This window comes from Protopterus annectens, chromosome 3.part1 (assembly GCF_019279795.1).
Source record: "Protopterus annectens isolate FY-2018-M chromosome 3.part1, PAN1.0, whole genome shotgun sequence".
Lineage (NCBI taxonomy): Eukaryota > Metazoa > Chordata > Ceratodontiformes > Protopteridae > Protopterus > Protopterus annectens.
The window spans coordinates 106,573,046-106,594,334 of record NC_056732.1 but is presented as its reverse complement, the minus strand read 5'-3'; the positions used below and the strand labels follow the sequence as shown (position 1 = coordinate 106,594,334).

The 21,289-nt window shown below is 37.5% G+C and overlaps 1 protein-coding gene across 15 annotated transcripts in view; it reads left to right on the top strand.

The window, feature by feature from the left end:
• DTNA (dystrobrevin alpha) overlaps positions 1-21,289 on the top strand; it is a 1,617,970-nt gene that overhangs the window by 333,975 nt on the left and 1,262,706 nt on the right. Inside the window, exon 2 of one of the 15 annotated variants that reach the window (XM_044066623.1) lies at positions 3,577-3,677. The exons of the other annotated variants lie outside the window; for them this stretch is intronic. The gene's annotated coding sequence lies outside the window, so the exon portion shown is untranslated. The remainder of the gene's footprint in view (positions 1-3,576; positions 3,678-21,289) is intronic. 15 annotated transcript variants of the gene reach the window in all.

Sequence of the window (21,289 nt, the reverse complement as noted above, 5' to 3'; positions counted from 1 at the left end):
ACTGGAGAAGGGCAGTGAAAGGGAAGAGAAAGCCTTTAAAACAAGAGTATACCAACATTCTTATGATCTTGAAAAGAAAGCTGTACGTAATGCCTTATATAGACATATAAGAGAAAGCAATGGCCACAGTTTTAAGTTTTACATTGAGGATGATGTGAAACTGGTTGAAAGAGGAGGACCTTGGAAGGATTTCTTAGAAGTTAAAGAATGTAAGTGTCAGCGTAGATGAACGCTCCAGGTCCATTTAGGTTGAGCAAAAAGGCAGCTTTTTGAATTAAATATGGTGGATTACTTGTGTTTTTAACATCCTAATCATTTTCAACAATTTGAATATTTTAGGAAGTTATTTTTTTATTTTGAAAAGCACTGTGTTAATATTCTCATGGGAAGTACAATGAAGGTTTTTTTTTTTACACATATTTATATATTTATTCACATGTATTATTTTATTTAAGATTTGTAATTTGGTGTCTTTTTAATTATATAATATAAATGTTATTATTTTATTTTATTTGGCCCTATTTTTATTAATTAGATTGTGTCGGTAAGGACTTGAATTTACAGTAGTGTGTGTGTGTATACTTAGTCTGGTGATGGCATCTGTCAATCAAATATAAGGGGAATGTTTTTATGTATAAAAGGAACATTGAGACGTGTTTTATTTATTCTGAAAAAGTCCCACTTACCAGGGATGAGAGTGCTTAATTTGTTTTATCTAATTTTGTTTTTGGAACAATAAACCGTTTGACTGGTGTACTCTTGATGGTTCTGTGGCATTTTGTGTTTGATGGAAATCAAAAGATATGTTTTAGCAGGTCAGCTGTCAACATATATGATAAACGTGGGTTCCAGTGTGTTGCTCATGAGACATTTCCCTGAGACCTACATCGCCAAAACCAGAAGGCTGCAGCAGCAATTCGCCATAGAGCAGTACAGCTGAAAAGAGAAGAAATGCAATATATCACGGCGATCCCTAAGGAAATCTACCCAGCTGTATTCTAACAGAGACAGCCTCACTAAAAGAGTTACACATTCCTTATTTTCATTCAAGGAATGATGTCATTTAATTATTTACCTCGTTTAAGATAAACAATACTTTAATAAGTATTAAAATAGCCTACAGAAATAATGAAATAACTTCATTCCTTGAATGAAAGTAAGGAATGTGTAACTCTTCTAGTGCAGCTGTGTCTATTAGAATACAGCTGCGTAACTGTCCTTAGGGATTGTTGTGATATATTACATTTGTTCTGAGAGCATATGGCTGCAGCGAGTGTGCTTTTCAGCCGTACTGCTCTATGGCGAATTCCTGCTGCAACCTTCTGGATTTGGTGATGTAGCTCGGTGGGAAATGTGTCGTGAGCCACACACAGGAACCTGTAAGCACACAACTGGTCAGGCTGTTCAAGCCCTTATAGAAAAGGGGAATAACTAGGTCCACATAGATGTTCATCCTATTGGGGTCTGTTACTTATTCATTTCATGATAAACTAAATGAGGAATCCTGTGGCCTGGCTATAAACTAAATGAGGAATCCTGTGGCCTGGCTATGAGTGATCTGCTGGATCAACAGCCTTGTATTAACTAATTAACTTAAGAATAAGGTCAGAGATAAAGCAGCCTGCAAACAAACTAATTTTGTCTTAAAAATACTGCCTTTCAGACTTTAAGAAGTATTACTGTTATATTTTAGTGCTATTCTCAACACATGAGAATTATGTTTAGTTGTATATTAATGCATTTTCCTACGTAAAAAAATGCAGTTTTATGAAACTGTTGCTAACCTACTCTGTCTTGATCCATATCTTAACTAAAGTATTCTATGGGTGTGCGTAAGGAGTTAACACTTGACCTCTGGCCTCATGATTAAAAGCACCTTTTGCCCATACCCTGTAGGATCTAATGCTTACATGTATCATGTCTTACTAACCAAATAGCTGCCTAAGCAGTATGGGTTTGGCCAGTAAGGAGGTAACTAGTCATGATGGTTCCCCTTGAGAATCACAGGATTTTTCAAATTTGTGACCCCTAACTGGGAAAAGCCAAAAGATACAACAACAACAACTTTTTTGAAGTAGGAACAGATAGCTGATTATTTATTTTTTAACAAAGAAAAGGCAAAGTTACAAAGAATAATTGTTGAAGTAAAGATGTTTCCTCTTGTCCCCAACTTTGTGCAGTTTCAGGGTTAGTGTATTTAGAGATGTGGGAGTGTGCAGAGATGCTTTTTCCTTGTAAGAACACAATTAGTCATCATTTTAAAGTGGTAACCTTTTTACTTTACATTTAGAGGTTCATTGTAATAAATATGATAACTTTCTATTGCCATGTGACTGTCACCCCTCTGTCGGGCATTACTATAGTTATATATTATTGTCATTATTGTTTCAAGACCAGGTTAGAAATGGTAACACTGTGTCCTAAATAGTGATTTAGTGTTTAGAGCTTGTCAGATCATTAGTGGTTAAAATACATCACGTAATAAATGATGGCTTTATTGGAAAGCTCTAGCCATCTTTAAAATACACCAGTTGGACCCCTATACAAAAGTAGTCCATTGTCTGTGAGAAAATTAACAAAGCACGACCGTCAGCTACTGTGATTTTTCAGTCCTTAACAGAAAATGTCAGCATTATTAGCTAAATCAAAGAAAAGTAGTAGCTGCAATTACTTCTGTAACTTCTGTGGAGCAGAACAGTACTAAAAACCCTGAGGAAAAGATTTTTTTGTCATAAATTACTAAGAAAAGCTTCTGAGCAAAGTTATGTCTTTCTTTTCTTCCCATTTTTCTCAAATTTCCCTTGTATGCCTACACATTTTGTGTCTTCTTTTGTGAATATTTAAGGATTTAAGTATTACTTTTGGAAAATAGTGCTGCTGGTTCCTTTCTCAACAATTAAAGGTGATGAATAATTATCTGCATTCAGATTATTTCGCTAACAGTAATTTAATCATAATTAAGCTGCCACTTAAGCTTCAATCCTCAGAATGCCTGACAGGGAATATAGTTATTTTGTATAGTCATGACAGAACTTAGAATATTATGGGTATTAGCAAACCCTTGTGTGGGTGTAGAAAACTTTGTTAAATAGCTTAACCCAGAAATAGCAGTGTACTGATGCCTCATATAAAGTGATAATTAAACATATAAAGTATGCCGAGAGTGGAAACAACACTAAATCTGTTGCATGAAAGATGTAATTTTTGACTCCAGATTTTTACACAAATTTCTGATGCTTCTCTCTTGCTCACAACTGTCTAAGTCAGTACACAAGTACCACATACCTGCTTCATTTACAACCCTTGTGGCATACCTTTATTCTCATCTAACTCTCCTTCAGTTATGTGATGTGAGTCACTTTTCAGAGCATTTCATTTGTTCACCACCCTGTCTGTAAAATTGTCACCTTTTATCTGCCTTTGATTTCACCATTACATTATCAGTTCATTGCTTTTCTTTCATCTGTAGGAGCATCACCAAATGCTGTTTCCTCCTTTCATGATTTCAGATGTGCATTTGTTTTCTTCACTTGTTTCCATCACACTGAATAAGTCCATTGTTTTCTCCCCCTCCAGGTACTGACGTGGCCTAATCTCTTACCATGGAATGAAACATCAACCATTGTTGCCTTCTAGTTTGCAGCCCTCTGTACTCATTCTCCAGTGTACTAATTCCGGTAAGGTGTGCCCTTCAGAATGGTATGCAATACTCTATGTGAGACCTCTACATGGTTTGACAGAATCAGAGGGATATGCTTTTAACCATGCATTTGATGCCTCTTGCATTGCAGCTCAGTTATGTTAGCCACACACTGGTCAGAATGGTTCACTCCCATTATTATTTCCCCTCTTTCTTCCTTTACTTTACCCAAACTGGTTCCCCAGTTTTCCCTAAAGTCATATTTCCCATAATTCAGCAGTTATTAAAACACAGTGGTTTCCATCTGGGCCATTCCACTGAATTGTTGAAGTCCTCCTGGAAGCTACCTTCCCTTCTCCATTGTCTGTCACAATACCCAACTTGATTTAAACCCCACAGTCTCATCATATAGTGTAGGATGTTGGTGATGTATGAAATGAGATCTACAAACAGAACTAGCAACTGTAATGATCTGTATGACACACCATGAAATGCTAGCCCAGGAGCCAGTAATTCATTCTCTGCTCTTAACCAGTTTACAGCCCATTTGTTAATGGATGTACAGTCATATATTGTGCTGAACCCTGACAGGAAACAACAAATAAGTACCTCCTCCTCAGTCGTATCATGATGCAATCATTGAACTGGCCAGTTTAGACTGGAAAAATGTGCCTTCTGTGAAGCCATGCGGTTCCGGGGGCCCACAGCCCTTTTGCTGTCATGAAATCTACCAGTCTTTTCAACATTGTTCTCTTCTTCGTTGGCTTGTCTACATTGGATATCAAGAGTTTATAGTCATGTAGAAGAAAACTCAGTCATGGCAATAGAACAAAAGGGTAACAAAAGGAAGTCATATGGAACAAAGAATCATTTGTTATTAGCCATAATAGAGAATTGTAAAACGGGAAGAATTTAACTATGACATGGATAGATTACAAAAAGAAAGCATTTGAGAGCATCCCAAATTCACAAATAAAGGATTGCTTACAGGTGTATAAGATACACCCTACATTGATTAGTTACATTGCAGTGACCATGAAACAGTGGCAAATCACTTTGCAGCTAAGCAGTGATAAGGGGCAAATGATTATCCCAGGGTTCAAAGGGGGTGACTCTTCACCAGTGTTGCCCTTTTGTCTTGGCGTTAACCCATTGCAATTTGGCTCCCAGAAAACAACAAAGTATAAAGACGTTTCATATTCTGTTTGTGGATCATTTAAAACTGTATTACTTCATTAGATGAGTAACTGAAAGCTCAACTGGAAGTGGTCAAAACTTTCTCAGATGATATAAGTATGTTATTTGGTCTTGATAAATGTGAAAAAGTAAAATTTAAAGCAGGAAAACTGCAGCGCAGAGAAAACAGCAGTCTGAGGCAATAATGTGATATGAAGGAACTTGAGCAGGAGGGAGTGTATAAATATTAGGAACCCGATGCAGGATCAACAATAAACCTTAAGCAAATGTGAACCAGACTCAGTAAGGAACATTTTAGAAGACTACAATTAATACTGAAAACATCCCTGACATTTAAGAACAAAGTCCAAGTTATAATCCAATTTGGGCTTCCTGTTCTAACTTACAGTTTTGGGGTAACTCACTTGCCCCAAAAAGTATTGGATCAGTTGAACAGGAAATCATTAAAATGCTTCATGCTTATCAAATGATTTATAAAAATCAGTGTATACCAAGAGTGTATAATCCCTGTTCTAAAAGAGGTATGGGCTTTCTCAAAATTGATTACATGCATAGATCTGCAGTCTTAAGACTACATATATATCTGCTGACCTTATCAGATCTAAACATAGTGAACGTTTTGAAACATAAAGAGAACAAGTCTAAGATGACTTCCCTGCTTATTTTATCAGTGTCAAGCAGGAATGAAAACCAAACCAGAGGCAGATAAAAATCAGGCAGCAACTGAATGTGCTAAAAAACAAAACAAAGAATATAAGGAGAAGGATCAGATGAGAGGGCAAGAAATGTGGAAGAGGCATAAATGTAGGGGTAAGTATAGAAAACTCCTGGAACAACCTCATGTTGATCAGGATCTGATGCAAGAATGGTTATGGAGAGGTGAATTTAAACCAAAATATGAAAAGTTAATATTGGCTTCCCAAGATAGTAGACTACATACGCGTTGGTTTACAAAGTCCATTTGACATGCTGGAGAAACAGACGAATGCAGGTTCTGTAAAAAAGAACTGGAAACAGTCACGCATCTTGTTGCTGGGTGTGATACGCTAATGACAGAGGGCCAGTATACTGAAAGGCATAATAATGTGGCTAGACTGATGCATTGGGAATTGTGTAAACATTATAATACTGAAGTAGCTGAGAAGCATTGGAAACATGAGTCACAAAGCATTATAGAGAGTGAGGAAGTTTTTATCATGTGGGATCACCCATTGCCAACAGTTAAAAAAATAGAAAAAAGACAAAGGTAGCATTGATTTTTGAAATTGCTACACCCAATGATTGCAATGTCTTATGTACAGAGAGACTCAAAGTTGTAAAATACCAGATTTGCAGGCAGAAACAAGAGCAATGTGGAAGAAGGATACCTAGACAGTTCCAATAGTAGTAGGAGTAATGGGTCTCGTAAAACAGAATTTGCAGTCTTATTTAGGTACGGTGTTGATACATGTAACTCTGTATGAATCTCAGGAGGAGTCAATTCTGGACATGTTGCAGGTGCTGCTAAGAACACTTTTGGCAAACATCAAAGACTGAAACAATACTACTTTCATGAACTTAATCATACTTTGACTTAAGAATGATGTCCATTCTCATTGTGGTATTAGAAACCCAAAAGACCTGGAGAAATTAAACAGTAAGATGATACGTTTACTGACCAGCATCTCCTAAGGAACTTCCTGAAGTTACTTTTCTGTACTAAAACAATATTTTAATGACCTTTATTCGCTTAGTACCCAATGACTCATCTGTGTTTACTAATTTTTCTGTATCCTTAGATGGCCTTAATTCAGGTTTTGACCTCCATATATTTGCATAGAAATAACTGTGCACACACCCATGTCCATGTATTCCTTTTGTCTGATATCATCCCTACATTATTTCATTTAATAAACATGATCACCCACTTGGCACCATTCTTGCCATTATTGTATCACAGTCCTAGTGTCCACCTTTTTATTATGTTGTTGTTTGTGGTGTTGTTGGATGGTTTTACTTTCATCCCCATGTGCATCTGCCATTTGGCATGCACCAGCATCTGCTGTCTGTCACAAAATACTGTATACTTTGCATGCTTTCCTGCTAGCAAGCTAAATCCCTGCTCCATCCATCACATCCTTTTAGTCACCAAATATCCCTGATGGATGGTACATCCACTGAATCACCAAGTGCCACTTTTATCTTCTGAAGGTTGCAAATCAATAGTTTCAATTCTCACTCTGTTTTTCTTCTCCTCCTCTGTGTCCTGTATCATATTGTATACAGTATTCATCCTTCCTGTCTCCTTTCTGCAACCTGCCCTATATGTATTCAGTAAGCTGGGACAACGATGGTACACTTCCTGACATCAGTAAATTGTGTTTGTGTGACTGTTAACTGTGTCTACATCCATTTTTGTCATACTGCCTATAGTACTTTGTCTCATCCTGCAGTACTTTATGCTATTCTTAAGCTCTTTGCAGTAATCATCAGCATCACCCACACTTCTTCAGTAATGTTTCTGTCCATTCCATCCTTCCTGTGCTCAAGAAATGAAGAAATGCCCTTGGGCAGTCACTCAGCTGCTTTTCAACATCTGACTGGCATTACATTAGCTCAGATATAAGATTCAGGTAAACTGTGAAGTTCCCTATTAAATCAGAGGACGCTTAAAATAGCAAATGTTATTTAATCGAAATTTTTATTCGAAATGGCGAAATCCCGTTTCCCCAGGGAAAAAAATCACTGGGCCATTTTTGGGACTTTGCTATTTTGCCCACTGTGGTGCGATCTCAGAGTTGGTATATTTAAGTAGGAGGGGTGTGGGGGGCACAGCCCCCCACTTCATTTTGTGTTTGGGTTTTTTTTTTGGTTTAAAAAAAAATCGATGTTCCGTATATTCGGCATTTTGCTGTTTTGATATTTTAGGGTCGATTGTACAGCATTCACTGTTTTAAACGTTCACTGTTATAATATAGACCCAACTTTGATATACCTTTATTGAGCCTAATAACTTGTTTAAAGCATATAGCACAGTACTTAATCAAAACAGGGTGATTTCATGAAAATAGGCACTGACCTGTGCTTATCAGGGATAATATTAAATGAAGAAAATGAAACTGAAAGTATACTTTCCAAGAGTAATCCAACAGACTAAAGAATAATTAGGCAGGTTATTGTGATTGGATACAAGAACATTAGGAGTATTTTTGTGGAATAGGCTGCAGAAGCTGTTTATTTCACACTGACATATTTACCGAGCTTATCATACCTCTCAATTGTCCAGATTTCTGCCTCATATTTTTGGCCTATTCCATACAAAATTTGTGGTTTTTTGGCACATCACTGAGGATTGAAATAACTAAGTGATGTCATACATTTGAGTTTCAGACTTCATTTCCTTCAAAAAATGCATGCTAAGACAAATGCTGTTATTCTAGCAACTTTCTAAGTCTATAAGAGCAACATTTATAATCTGTCCCTATTTTGGGGCCTTTGTCCCTCCCATTGTTTTAGGCTTTGTCCTGATTTCTTGGACTAAAAGGTTGAGAAGTATGCTTAGCACAGAACTGTTGTCTATCCCATAAAAAATGTGTGTACCCTTGCATACTATTGCCAGACCTTTTGGAAAGTGTTTAACTAATGCTACTGTCTGATCTGTGCAGTAAGGAAAGAAGACAAGAGGTTTGAAACCAGAATGCCTGCTGTGCCTGATAAGCTCTTTATAACTGTAATAAGTAGGAATAACTGGACCATTTGCTTTTAGATGGCACTGCTTTCAGAGTCTGTAATAAGTAGGAATAACTGGACCATTTGCTTTTAGATGGCACTGCTTTCAGAGTCAGGTCACACTACTTGCCACTCTAACCAGATTTAATTTGATAGGGCATGATGATGTTCAACCATAGAGTTACTTAGGAAACTAAATAATTGAATTTACTTTGTTAGATAAAAGAAAATGTTTGTCGCCATTTTTTGAACTATATAGTAACCTCTTAAATGAAAGAAGACAGCAAAAAGTATTACTAGGCACTTTGCTTAAATGGCACAGTGGTGTACGCTCTAGTGAATAAAATGTTTCAAGGTTAGAATTTACTAAAATGTGGGGTTTTTTTTATTTTTTTTTTATTTAGTTTTCACTGTGCATTGTGTATCTGTAGCACATCGTATTAGTTTGGCCAAAGTGTGGGTAGAAACATTTTCTGTTCTCTGCTAACCTTACCTTCAAAGTCATTAGTACCATGAATGTAGAGTGTTCGGTGGTAACTGCATTCTGTATATTGAAAAGTCATAAGCATTCAGGAAGTTGTAGTAAATTAAAATTAAATGCAGGATTACCATCCAAAATCTATTTCAGGAAATTGAAAAGTGTCAAAACATTCAAATGTAACTCCTATTCCTACCTTGCTAATAGGAGTTTTACTACAATGAAAAGTGTTGCACAGAAAGTGTTCCCTGTTTAAATTTGTTTGTGATAACTGCATTATATGTTGTGACGAGCTTGCAATATAACACTTGTATTAAAAACAAAGGTTAGAATACCTGCTGACTCTGAATAGATCACTTTATCCGAAGAGACCTTTTAGAGGTTGGGGATTCCAATCCTTGTTAATTCTAGATGCAGACTAAGTGATATGTTTGTGTTCTAATGTATGTAAAAGCAAAGTACAGATTTGAGCTCTATCTACCCTTTAACATTCATTTCTGTGGTACTTACAATTAAAATACCTATATGCCAACTTTCCAAACTTTACCCTCAGCACACAAAAATAGTTCAGGGAATTGTTTCTTTTCATGATGCCACAAAAGCACTTTCTGGTAAAGTGACTTGAAGAAAAGTCATACGTTGTGCAAATGGAGCTTGAAAAAATGAAACCAAAGGCTACATGGAAATATATTAGCTGCCAGTGACTTAATCATTTGCACTAAACTGCCAGCCAGTAAAACACAGACGCACTGAATCTGATACCTAATAAAGATTGCTCCTCTCATTTTTCTGCCTAATGGATATGATGCCATTCCATGCCAAAAGTTTACTTCAGCCAGTTCATCTAAAAGCTGAATTTTGTGGGTCCCTTAAATTATTAAAAAAATTCTCACTGCCTTTTTTATTATAATATGACTTCATTAACTTTTTTTATGCATTGACAACTATTTTCATTAAACTACTACCTTGCATAACATTTGAGTGTTCCTATCCTTGTTTTCAGATTGTAACTCCTGTTCTGGTATATCTGTGTTCTGGAATGTATTCCCCTTTGGGAATTTGCTGAATATCCCGAGGTAGATGGATTTTTCTGCTATGCTCCCACACTTGCCCACCACAGCATAAGGTCATTGAGTCACTCTGTCTGTAGTCTTTTAAATACCCAGCATATTTCTGATATCTTTGCTATGAACAACCTCAGCTTTGCTTTGTATTTTTATGGACAATGGGTCTGCAGAACTACAAAAACATTGATAATGGAGTGTCAGTAGCTATCTGTGAGAAAATATATTAACTTTCTTTATTTTGTGTTTTACATCTGCAAATCCCTCTAGCTTGCTTTATTTCATTTTCCCAGTGATTTCATAGCTTTGAGTCATCTGATATAATTATCTCAAAGATAAGAGCCTATTATTACTGAAAATGTTTCACACCCATTTTGTAATTTTTCCCAGAATTGTTTTCACAATGCTGCTTTGCTTTGTTATAAAACTAAACTGCAATGTAGCTCATCCTTCCTCCAGCTTTGCAATGTCCTGTTTTGTCAGATCATCACCTGTGTCAGTAAGGTGTATTGTTGGGCTGGGATCAAAGTAAGAGATGTGCAAAGAGATTGAAGAACAAGATTTGAAGTTAGACTTAGTAATAGCAACAGTCATGCAATGATGTAGGTTTTTTTTATGTATTAGTAATAGCAACAGTCAGTAAACAATGTAGGTTTATGCACTTATTTATTTGTATTTGATCAAGAGGAAGGTTTGATTGGGTTATACAAGACTCCTTTTCAGTGGAGGCCTAGGGAAAAAAATGTCAAAAACATACTTAGAGAGAGAAAAGCTAAGGAGATAATAGCACAGACATTGTGAGTACAAAGTGTTTGATGTACAGTGGTTACAGATTCAACATTTATTTAGTTATTTATTTTATTTATTTCCATTTGTCTGCCAGGATAGTCCGACTATGTCTAAGAGGTCCCGTTTTCAGCGGAGGCCCAGGGAGAAAAGCTCCACAAATACAATGTAAAACATAGCAAAACAATCTTTGATTACATAACGTATGCAGAACAAAATATATGAAGAATACCTGGACAGAAATTAATATGAAATTCTAAATAGAAAAAAAAATGGCAAGCATAAAAATTGAAAGAAGTTTAGCACAGTGAGCATTAATAAACTTTTTGGTCAAACAGAATTAATAGACTTTTAAGGTGAGGAATTGTTGTCACCTGGTAGTTAAAAGAATGGAGTCAGGCAATATAGGGATAGGAGAAGGAGGTAAAGGGGAAGATGAAAGTTAGGGGAGAGAGCAAAGTAGAAGGTATAATAAGTAAAGGGGGGAGCTAAGTAAAGGGTATGTTTACAACTTCTAATCAGGTAGTAATCACAGTCTGGGTGTCTAGGTATATATGACGGTTAGTCTTTGTCAAAGAAGGAAAAGTCATAAAAGAAACTATAATGTTGAACAAATTAGAAAAGAAAGCAGATTTGGAAAGGTTGAGTGTATAGCAGAGGAGGGTCAGGAACAGAGATTCATTATTGGGTTGAAGCAGAAGTCAGGAAGGAGAAGGGAGAGTATATAGTGTAGAACTGAGTTTGAAGTCAGGTACTAGATAAGACACCTAGTTAAACAGAAAAGGTGGTTGGCATAATAGCATTTCAAAGAATGGCAGGTGATGGGTGGAGGAAGAAGTGTTAAGAATATAGTGTAGAGGTGAAAGGTATAAAATGAGAGGAAGATACAGGTAGCCAGATCCCATATTTTTGTTAAAGAGGGATTAGGGATAATGGTAGTCTGATAGTTGGTATAGATGCAGAATAGAAGTCTGTAAAGTAGTTAAGAAATGTGCTAAAGTTAGGCATAAAGTGAGGAATGTTGGAGCAACAGAATGCAAACTTGTAGTGTGGTTAGTATAACACGATGGTGAATACACTCTTTAATTAAGACAGGAGCAGTGAGGATGGTGCTCAGTTGCTGGGCAGTGATATAGAATGCTAGCATACCGTGTAACTTCAAAAGAAAAGTTATGTTGCCTCATGGACACAGACTTTAAATAAGGACCCTAGGACTGTATAGTGGACTGAGAGAGGTAACAGAAAGTTAAGATACAGAAAGTCAGTTACACTGTATGGAGGTTTAATAAGTGCTAAACTGGTAGGGATGGATACTGAAAATAAGTATGTAGTGTAGTCACGATGGTAAGCAAGATAAATGACTTTTACAAGCTTAAGATATAATTAATATGCAAATAACTAAGGGGAGAGAGTTTAAAGAAGGATGAGAGCATCATGTAAAAACTTAGGGAAATGAGCAAAGTATTAATAGGACATCATTTAGTATTGGTTATACAGGCCCTAGACCAGGTGGATACAAGTAATTTTTGACAAGATGATGATGTTATTTTTCAGTTTTATTAGATGTGGGATAATGGTAATTAAGGTTTACAGATGTGTCAGAATTCCCAAACAATTATTAGTTTGTTTATTGTTACATGATGTCTCAGGAGCAAAAAAGTACAATTTTTGTGGAATTCTTTAGCTAGCTTTTTGAATATTGAAGATGGTTGACAGCTATCTTAATGGAAGGTAGCAGAATAATTTAGAAATGAGGTATAATTAAAATTTGCATCACAAAATCATTGTATGGTTCCAAGCTTGAAGACTGAGAGCATTTTTGATGATGATAGTGTTCTGTTAGGAGTTCTCTTTTGTTATATTTTAAAGAAAATGATGGCAATTGATGTACAGGAAATAGTTTGGAATGTTGCAACCATTTTAATATATTATACCACTTTACTGAATTCAGAGTTTGGTACTGATGGAGTTGGAATGGAGAACCCATTTAATGATTCATGATAAATCATTTCTGTTTCTTAAAGAGTGTCATTTTTCAGAAAGATATGCTTGTATTGTAGCTTGGGAAAAGTACAACAGTAGCAATTCTTAATGTAACTTCTTTTGTAAAGAAGTATTTGGCCATTACAGTGTTTCTCACAGACATTTTGAGTGTAGGACATGGAGATTTTGAAATTAAATATAATATCTTGGACTTAAACTAGTCCAAGGCATTTTTTACTGACCATTTATGTTGATGTTATCAAATGTTAACAGTGAGTGATAGATGAGTCCTTGGATGGTGTTGGCATCTAGCATGTAGAATATATCCTCAAATTTCCACTGCATGGAAGAAAAGCCTGCAGGCCTTTCTTCAGTGATCAAGAACTGTAAAAGGAAGTTTCCAGTTGCTTCCATCACATGATGAAGTGATCACTGAACAGAGGCGAGTAGACTCATTTCCATAGGAAATTCACTCCCCAAATTTCATATGTCTTGTCTCATATTTCACTTATCCACCCCATTCTTAAATTCTGCTGGAGTAGAAGCCAGCTCTTTCAGCTGATATAAGCTATTCATACTTTCTCTGTCCTTGGACTATAGCAGTTTTCCCGTATTGTTGTCTGACATAATGATTGTGGTGGTGGTAATCTTGTGTGTCTAATTCCTAATATGAATACATGAGATATTCTGTTTAATCCTAACCATGTGACCAGAAAATCATTATACATTGCTTTATAAATCACAGTTAGTACTGGCACAAAGCTGTTCCCTTGCAGATGATGTCTACTTTGTTGATGAATACAGAGTAATGAAAAAATTCTAATGCTATGCTTGAGGTTGTTTTGAGAGAACGTTTGTTATTTGACACAAGGGGCCCTGTTTTACAAGTAATCAAAGAACCAACTAATATTGATTTAAGTTTGGTGAGCTGTTCAGTAAGGATAGATGACTGCATCACATGCTTTGGAGAAATAAAAAAATAGGGGAACAGCCACACTGGCCCTGTTCAGTTCTCTCCATATACTCCGAGAGTGCTACGTGTTTTGTTTTATTGCTATGGTTAAGATAGAAACAGTGTTGAATGGGCTACTGTTTTTATGGTAAAAAAGTAAGGTGTATGTGTTTTCTGTGAGAGAGGGCAGAAGGAGACTAAGGTATTTAATCACCTTTTTGAAGAGGATGCGTAATTACCTTTTGCCATAGTAACAGTATGCAGTCTTTAGTAGTCTACAACTGACTATAAATTTGTGAATCTATCTGTGAAGAGCATTACAGTACCATTGAGATGTTGTGGGATTCTGGTCTTTCTTACATGTTCCCACATGCTAGTGACAGGGTATTGAATGTAGAGAATCAGTGACAGATCCCTGCAGTACTTTTGTTGAAAATGTGAAGGTGGGGTAAGTGATTTCCTTTCATTTAACATTTAGGGCTTTAAATGGTAGGCATTAAGGAAACCATGGTAGAGAAATAGAATGAATGTCCAGGTTTGCATGCTGAGTGGTAAGGCAAAGTTAACATTTAATCAATAACCTATTAAGCACAAGGAAAACCTGCAGTGGGTGCATATAAATGTATAGAGAGGTGCAGACATCACAGTGAGTATGATTTGGTTTAACTTCAAGGAAGAAAGAAATATGAGCTACACTAGGACAAAGTTTATAATTTTCAAAAGGAAAAGTTGCTATATAAATGAGGGACTGACTGAAACTGGTATGAATGAAATGAAATAATGAACAAGTGGCTACATAGGACCATGCTGTTGGTACAGCTAGGCATTTTGAAGTTAGCAAGGTCTTATGCAGTCTCCAAGCAGAGATTGTGTAATGTTATCTTTCATAGAAAACAAGAGATGTGGTAGGGGTTGTTCCATAAAGTCTGTTTATGCTAGAAGCTGTGCAGTTTAAAGATTTCACTGCCTCATTCAAATGTATCTGTGGCTTAGGTTCATTTCTCATCTCCTCCTCCTCCTCTTTCTGCTAAAATGAACCTGCCAGGTAATTTTCCATTCCTTATCCCCTTTATTCTGGGTAGCCAGCTTTCATGTCATCTGAGCATGCCTCTGCCGGGCCTTATTTTGCTGCCTTCTCATTTTCCTGCAGAGCACACTCTGACCTGTATGATTTCCTTGTTTCTTGTTGCGGTCACAGAAGGGAAGACTGTTAGCAGCTTGAAGTGAGGCTTTGTTAGGCTACATTTCTGTTCAGCACCCCTCAAGTAAAGAAAGTACTTTAGGGGTGTGTGTGTGTGTGTGTGTGTGTGTGTGTGTGTGTGTGTGTGTGTGTGTGTGTGTGTGTGTGTGTGTGTGTGTGTGTTTCCTTCACTATGATAGTCATGACATAACTAGGAGTATATAATGTTGAAATGTAAACTCTTTTGGTCTATTGTTAAAGTCGTGAATCATTTCCCAGTGGTCTCCTGCCCCCCCCAAAGTTTTTCTTTCACACTGGTCTAAAACAAACAATCTGCAGTTCACATGTCTGGTTATAGGCAGTAATCCAGTGATAACATGCTGTATCTCATGAGTGCCAGCATTGTTTAATGCCATCCATCCAGGAAGACATTTGGCTCATCTGCATTTTACAGAAATAGAACATCAGCATGCCGTAGCACTTTTATAAATGTAAACGTGCGCGCAGACACACACACACACACACACACACACACACACACACACACACACACACAAAATTCTCTGCATTTCTGTTTGGGTATCTAATAAGTGAAAAAAGCATATTTACCATTCATGTCAAGTGAGATTGTATTCTTTCAAATTCACTGTCATTTTATTTTCAGAGCAAGACACCTTCTTTAAAAATAAATGCAATTAATCTGTATTTACTTTGACACTGTTCAGTATTTTTGACAAATAACATTCTTACAGAACTGCCCTCATCTTATGCATTCTGGCATACAAGTTTGGAATTGGGCTTGATGGCAGATGGGAACTCTCATGTTCTGCTTTGTCCAAATATCAGTGCTGTGCTATGTTTTCTCTGTTCTCAGAAGACCTGCTTCAAAAGAGTTTCACACTGTGTTATCCATATGTTCCTCACCCCAGTTTGTATGCACACTATGCATATCATGTATTTATTTATAATTACAGGAGACACTTGTCACAAAATGTATGACCAAATATATGTTTTAAATTGTAATGCTCATTCACAGTTCAATAAGTCACTTTTGCCTTTTTTTTAATCCAGACCTGCAGGTTGCTGGGCCTTTGTCCAAGAGATATAAAATGGAGTCACTTACTTTATTTATACTATCTCTGTATTATGTCTCTCCTAAATCCGTCTAAGTTTCAAGAGAGTATGCAGCTAACCTTGCCAAGATTACTGTCGTTTGAAGCCATGGCACTGAAAACACCTCATTCACACATTCCATCACTATTTGCCACTTTATAATCTACTACCTTAATAACAGAAAATATTATTTTTTGGTTTGCAGTGATGGGTGTATACAACCCCATATATAACTAAATATTGTTTATATTGCATACTGTGGAAAGTGTTTTACAATTTCAAAATTATGTTAAACAATAAAACTAGAAATGATATTGACTGACAAAGAATGTGTGTTTTGCTAGTTTGCCCAGTATCCCTGCTGCACCATTGCCCTAAATATATCTTCTGCATGTAATAGCAGATGGATAGTGCAGTGGTGCAGCGATAGCATTGTTGCCTCACAGCAAGAGGTTCTCTGGTTTGATTCTTGACTGGGGTGCCTTCTGTGTGGAGTCTGCATGTCTTCCTTGCATTCGTGTGGGTTTTCTCCAGGTGCTCCAGTTTCTTCCCATGTTACAAAGACATATGTCTGGAGCATTTCTCCCTGGGCCTCTGCTGAAAATTGGCTTTGTTCCAAGTCAGACTTTCCCGGTTAACAAATGTTAAATAAATGTATATAACACTGGTGGGATTTTCATCTCCATTATCTGTAAGGCTAAGACCAACAGGCCTTAACCCAGGACCTAAAACTTTCCCAGTTCTGAAGCTCCTCTCCCCAGATCTCTTCAACCATGGTTTAAGGTCGTCCTCCTGGCAAATGACCCAAGGCTACAGTTTTGTTTTGCCATTTTACTTTGTGTTTTTCTTTATTCATGTTGCATTTCCCCTGCTTCTCACATCAATCCACTTCAGTTTGTAGTTAAAAGATTTTGCATTTTGGTAATTTGCTAATTGGCATAGACAAGGACTCCTCTACCCCAGACTTCTTTGCATCATTTCTACCTGGATATTTCCTAGCCAAGGAAAAGAAAGAAGATTCACATTCTTAGACTGTCTGCCAGGTTAGGCATAAGGAATGTACAAAGTGTCATGGATACTCTCATTTTTCTAAGAAATGCAATATCTCTGCAGCTGTTGAGCATTTCAACTTGAAAAAATTACAGTGTAGTTGGTAAAGTTTAGGGCTACCACTTCTTCTGACTGTTTTTCTTGGGTGTTCCCCTTCTACTTCCAAATCCCCTAAGTAGTTGAAGAAAAGGTTTGTGTTAGATGTATGTATTGTGCGCGCTGCGATGATGTGAGGTATTGCCAGCTGTGTAAGGATAAATAGGGTAGTGGATGTGTAATATAGGACAGCATAGCTAGCTGGAGTTTTATAAAGACTTTTATGTCATTTGTATATCAGCTGGAGTTTTGTAAAGAATTATATGTCATTTATATATCAAATTGATTTTTACAGATGCTTGTGTTGAAAATGTATTTGTAAAGCTGCTTGCGTTAAAAATGTACCAACAGTGGGTCCTGCTGGACAGAAAAGAAATACACCTGTATGTCAGACTGTATTGTAACTGTTGAAATGAATATATTGTAACAGAGGATACTGGAAGAAAAGAGGTTAATCTCAGTCCACCTAACTTTGAAAAATAGTCTGAAATTAAATTACCTGGTTTAGGCCATAAAGATTGTATCTTACAGTTCTGTTTGCAACCAGAGACAAAATTTCTGTGAAAACCAGGACTATGAATCCTACTGCATTGTTCTTAGGCATAAACTAATTGCTACCCTGGAAGGGTGGAAGCTTTAGAAAGGGTTTTATAGCTTCCAGATGTTATAATACATCCTAACAAAACTCTGTGTGTATATGGTAACACATAGGTGCTAGATTCTGGTTCAGTTGCTAGTAAAGGGGGTAGAATGAGAACTAGAAGTCAGGTGACCAGATGTATGTGATGCCATTCTGTAATCCAGCACTGAAAATATGTTGTAAAACTAGATGAGACAGAAGTCTCAGAGCAGTCTGTTTTTGAAACCTGACAAATTATGACCCCTTACCTACTTCTTCTTGCCTTCGCTTTAGTAAGTAACCGGGGTACAGTAATTCTTTAGATCAATCAGGAAAATATAGGGAGATTAGTAAGTACTCTTTTTCTGTATCTCTGTTTTTAATATTTCCTGTGATTGAAAGTCCGTTTTTTATTGTAAGTAGATATTCAGTATCTTCATGTTCTTTTTATTATTTATTATTAAATATATTTAAACTTTTCATTGTGGCTGGTCTTTTAGAAAATATTTTAACCTTTGAGAGTACTTATATTTATTTGTTGACACTGTGGCCACTGCTGAAAGCCTTGCTGCATTGGTCAAATACTACCATTTGTATTAGTATTAATGTTACTTGGTATAATTGGGTACACTTGTAAGAGCATTAGAGTAGTTGCCTCATGGCAGTATAACTACCTTATAGTCTGGGCAAAGGTAGCAGAGCTAAAAGAAATCTGTGCCAGCCTCTGCCAGGTGTGTGTGTGTGTGTGTGTGTGTGTGTGTGTGTGTGTGTGTGTGTGTGTGTGTGTGTGTGTGTGTGTGTGTGAGAAAATGAAATCTCAGAGTGTGTGTATGTGTCAGCTAGTTGGAGCAGGGACACAGACCACTGGTTTCACAGAGAGGGTGGTGGAGGACTTGGCCTGGAACACTAGGCTGAGGAATCAACTCTACAGCTGTGCCAGTGTGGAGTCTTATTGGGGGTCTAGGGAGGTAGAGGGAAACCCAGCCCTTGGGCTGTGTGTGTTCCCATTGTGCTTGGTGCAGAGAGCTGCATCTGAAAATGTTGTGTGTGTCTATTTTTGTTCCAAGTGAACGTCCCTCTACAGTGTCAGTGGTGATGAGTCAGACTCCTTGATTACTGGCCCAGAGGAAGGGTGTTACACATGAGTCTAAAAAGCCTAAGTCCATTGATTTTTCTGGTGCAAAATATCTTACTTCAGACAGGGTTATGCTTGTTGTCCTGTTTCTGCTAAACTGAAATGCATAGAATTTGTAGCTATCCTCGAAGCACTTCCCTTCCATCCTTCTGCATCCAGTCACCTCCCTTTTGACAGAGACAGAGCTCTGCAGTCACAATTCGTTTTCTATATCATCTGCCAAATGAAGTAGGGTGGTTTCTGCTGAGATGGACTACAAAACAGAAATGATAAGCATTATTCATTATTTTTTCAGTATACAGTTGTGGTCCCAGGTGATTCTTTCCACTAACACCTGGTGCACAAGGGCACTTTATGTGCCCACGTTTTTTGACCTTTGTCCAGTCCCTTCCTCTCTGGGCTTGATTCAGGAACCAGTCCCTTTGATATCATTGGTGGATCTTTTGTCATTAGTGATTGCACTGATGATCCTTTTGGAGTCAATGTTCTCAGGCTCAGTGGTTCAGATGTCAATGTCACCATCAACACTGATGCCCCCAAACAACTCCTTTGGGGCTGGTACTGCCCTCAACATCAGGGATTGGGCTTCTGGGACATTCCTGGCCTTTCCATCTTCAGAACCAAGTAATCCATACCAAAGGTCATCTTTCCTGTGGTGGATCTTTTTTTAGGATATTGGCATCAACTTGGTTGTCAGCATATGCTTCCACATTAATCTTTTAGCAGGTTCTGACACTTTTTGCCTTGGTCTCAGGGTTTTTGATAACTGGTGTCAGGCTTTTGAATCAGTAGACCTGATCTCATGTATGGATTCATTGACTGTCCCAGTGCTGACATTGCAGGCTTGTCTGTGTGAGCCTCCTCCCATAGCAGTTCAGATCATAGTTTCCCTGGTAACTCATTTGGCTGTGGTTTCTGCAATCCACTCTTTTTTGTGACAGAACAATTAACTTGCTGGGTCTCAGTGCAATGCTTTGGGTATATCCAAATGGCAATTTCCTTATCTTTTAATTGTCTTATGTCAGGAGGTAAAGCTATTTGCCAGAGGAATCAGACTTTCTGGCAGTCTTCTACACTCAACATGGATGGGAATCAGGGGGGTGATTTCCTTCCCATCCACTGATCAACTACCTGATCATTCCAAGTTTGTGGAATTTCTGGAGCTCATTAGGGTTATGATAAAATGGCCCTTGAACACCCCTTCTGAGTTAGCTGAACACTTGAAAAACTCCAACATGATGACTCCAGTCCTGAAGAGGTTTGACAGGATCCTCCAACCTGTCAGGGAATGTTCAAACTGTTTCAGAATCCAGCTGTGAGGTCCATCATTTTTTCAGCTGCTGTCAAGAAGATATCTGATCCTCATCCAGCACTCTGTATGGACTGAAGAAGTACATATTTTTCATCTCTCACTTTCTTCTTAAAGTCATTAAACTATATGGCTTGCACATTAAGGCTCTAGAATGATCCATCCGCCTGTATTCTGTATGTGTGTGTATGGGGGGGGGGGTTGCAAGACAAGAAAAAGGTCAATACATTTGGCTTACATTGTAGGGGATGTCTCAGCTAGACAGCAGGAATAAGTCTGACTGTGTGTCATCACACCTGGCCGCACTTGACAGACTTTGCTGAAAATACCAAGGCTAAATTCATTAATTTCAAGTTTAATGGAAACTTGCTTGGATGTTCTGTAAATTCAAACTTGAGATGCTGAAGAGCAAAAGCAAATACTCTGCAAAAAGTCGAGGATTAAATTTCAGATACTTTAGTAGCCATTCTGCCAAGTGCAGAAGCCCACAACAGTTTTTGTTTTAGTTTTCCTAATTAGTTAGCTCAGGAGGTCCTGGTAAGTACTGCAAAAAAATGTGTTAACTTCTAGAACCACCAATTCCATGGAAGAGATGCTTTTTTAGCAGAGCAACCAGTGATACTATTGTTGTTCTCTGGATAATAGCAGCTTACTCCTTGAGGTCTTGGCCAGATTCTCCTGGAAACAGTCATGGGTCATCTTTTCCTACAGCTGTTAGTGTGGGAAGTCATCATCCAATGACAGATGGGTCAAGAGCATAGAATCCACAGGTTGGGGAGGATTTGGCATAATGGTTAAGATCTTTACCTCAGAGATGCAAGGAACAGAATTCTCACTTCTGGTTATTAGCTAAGCTTGTAATAGTCTGCAAACTGCTAGCCTAGTATTTGCCTGTAACTCCGTGATCCTATTCCATTCCAGTCCTGATCACCCCAAAGCCACAGTCTCTAAATGCCCCAGTCATGCCGCCACTTCAAAG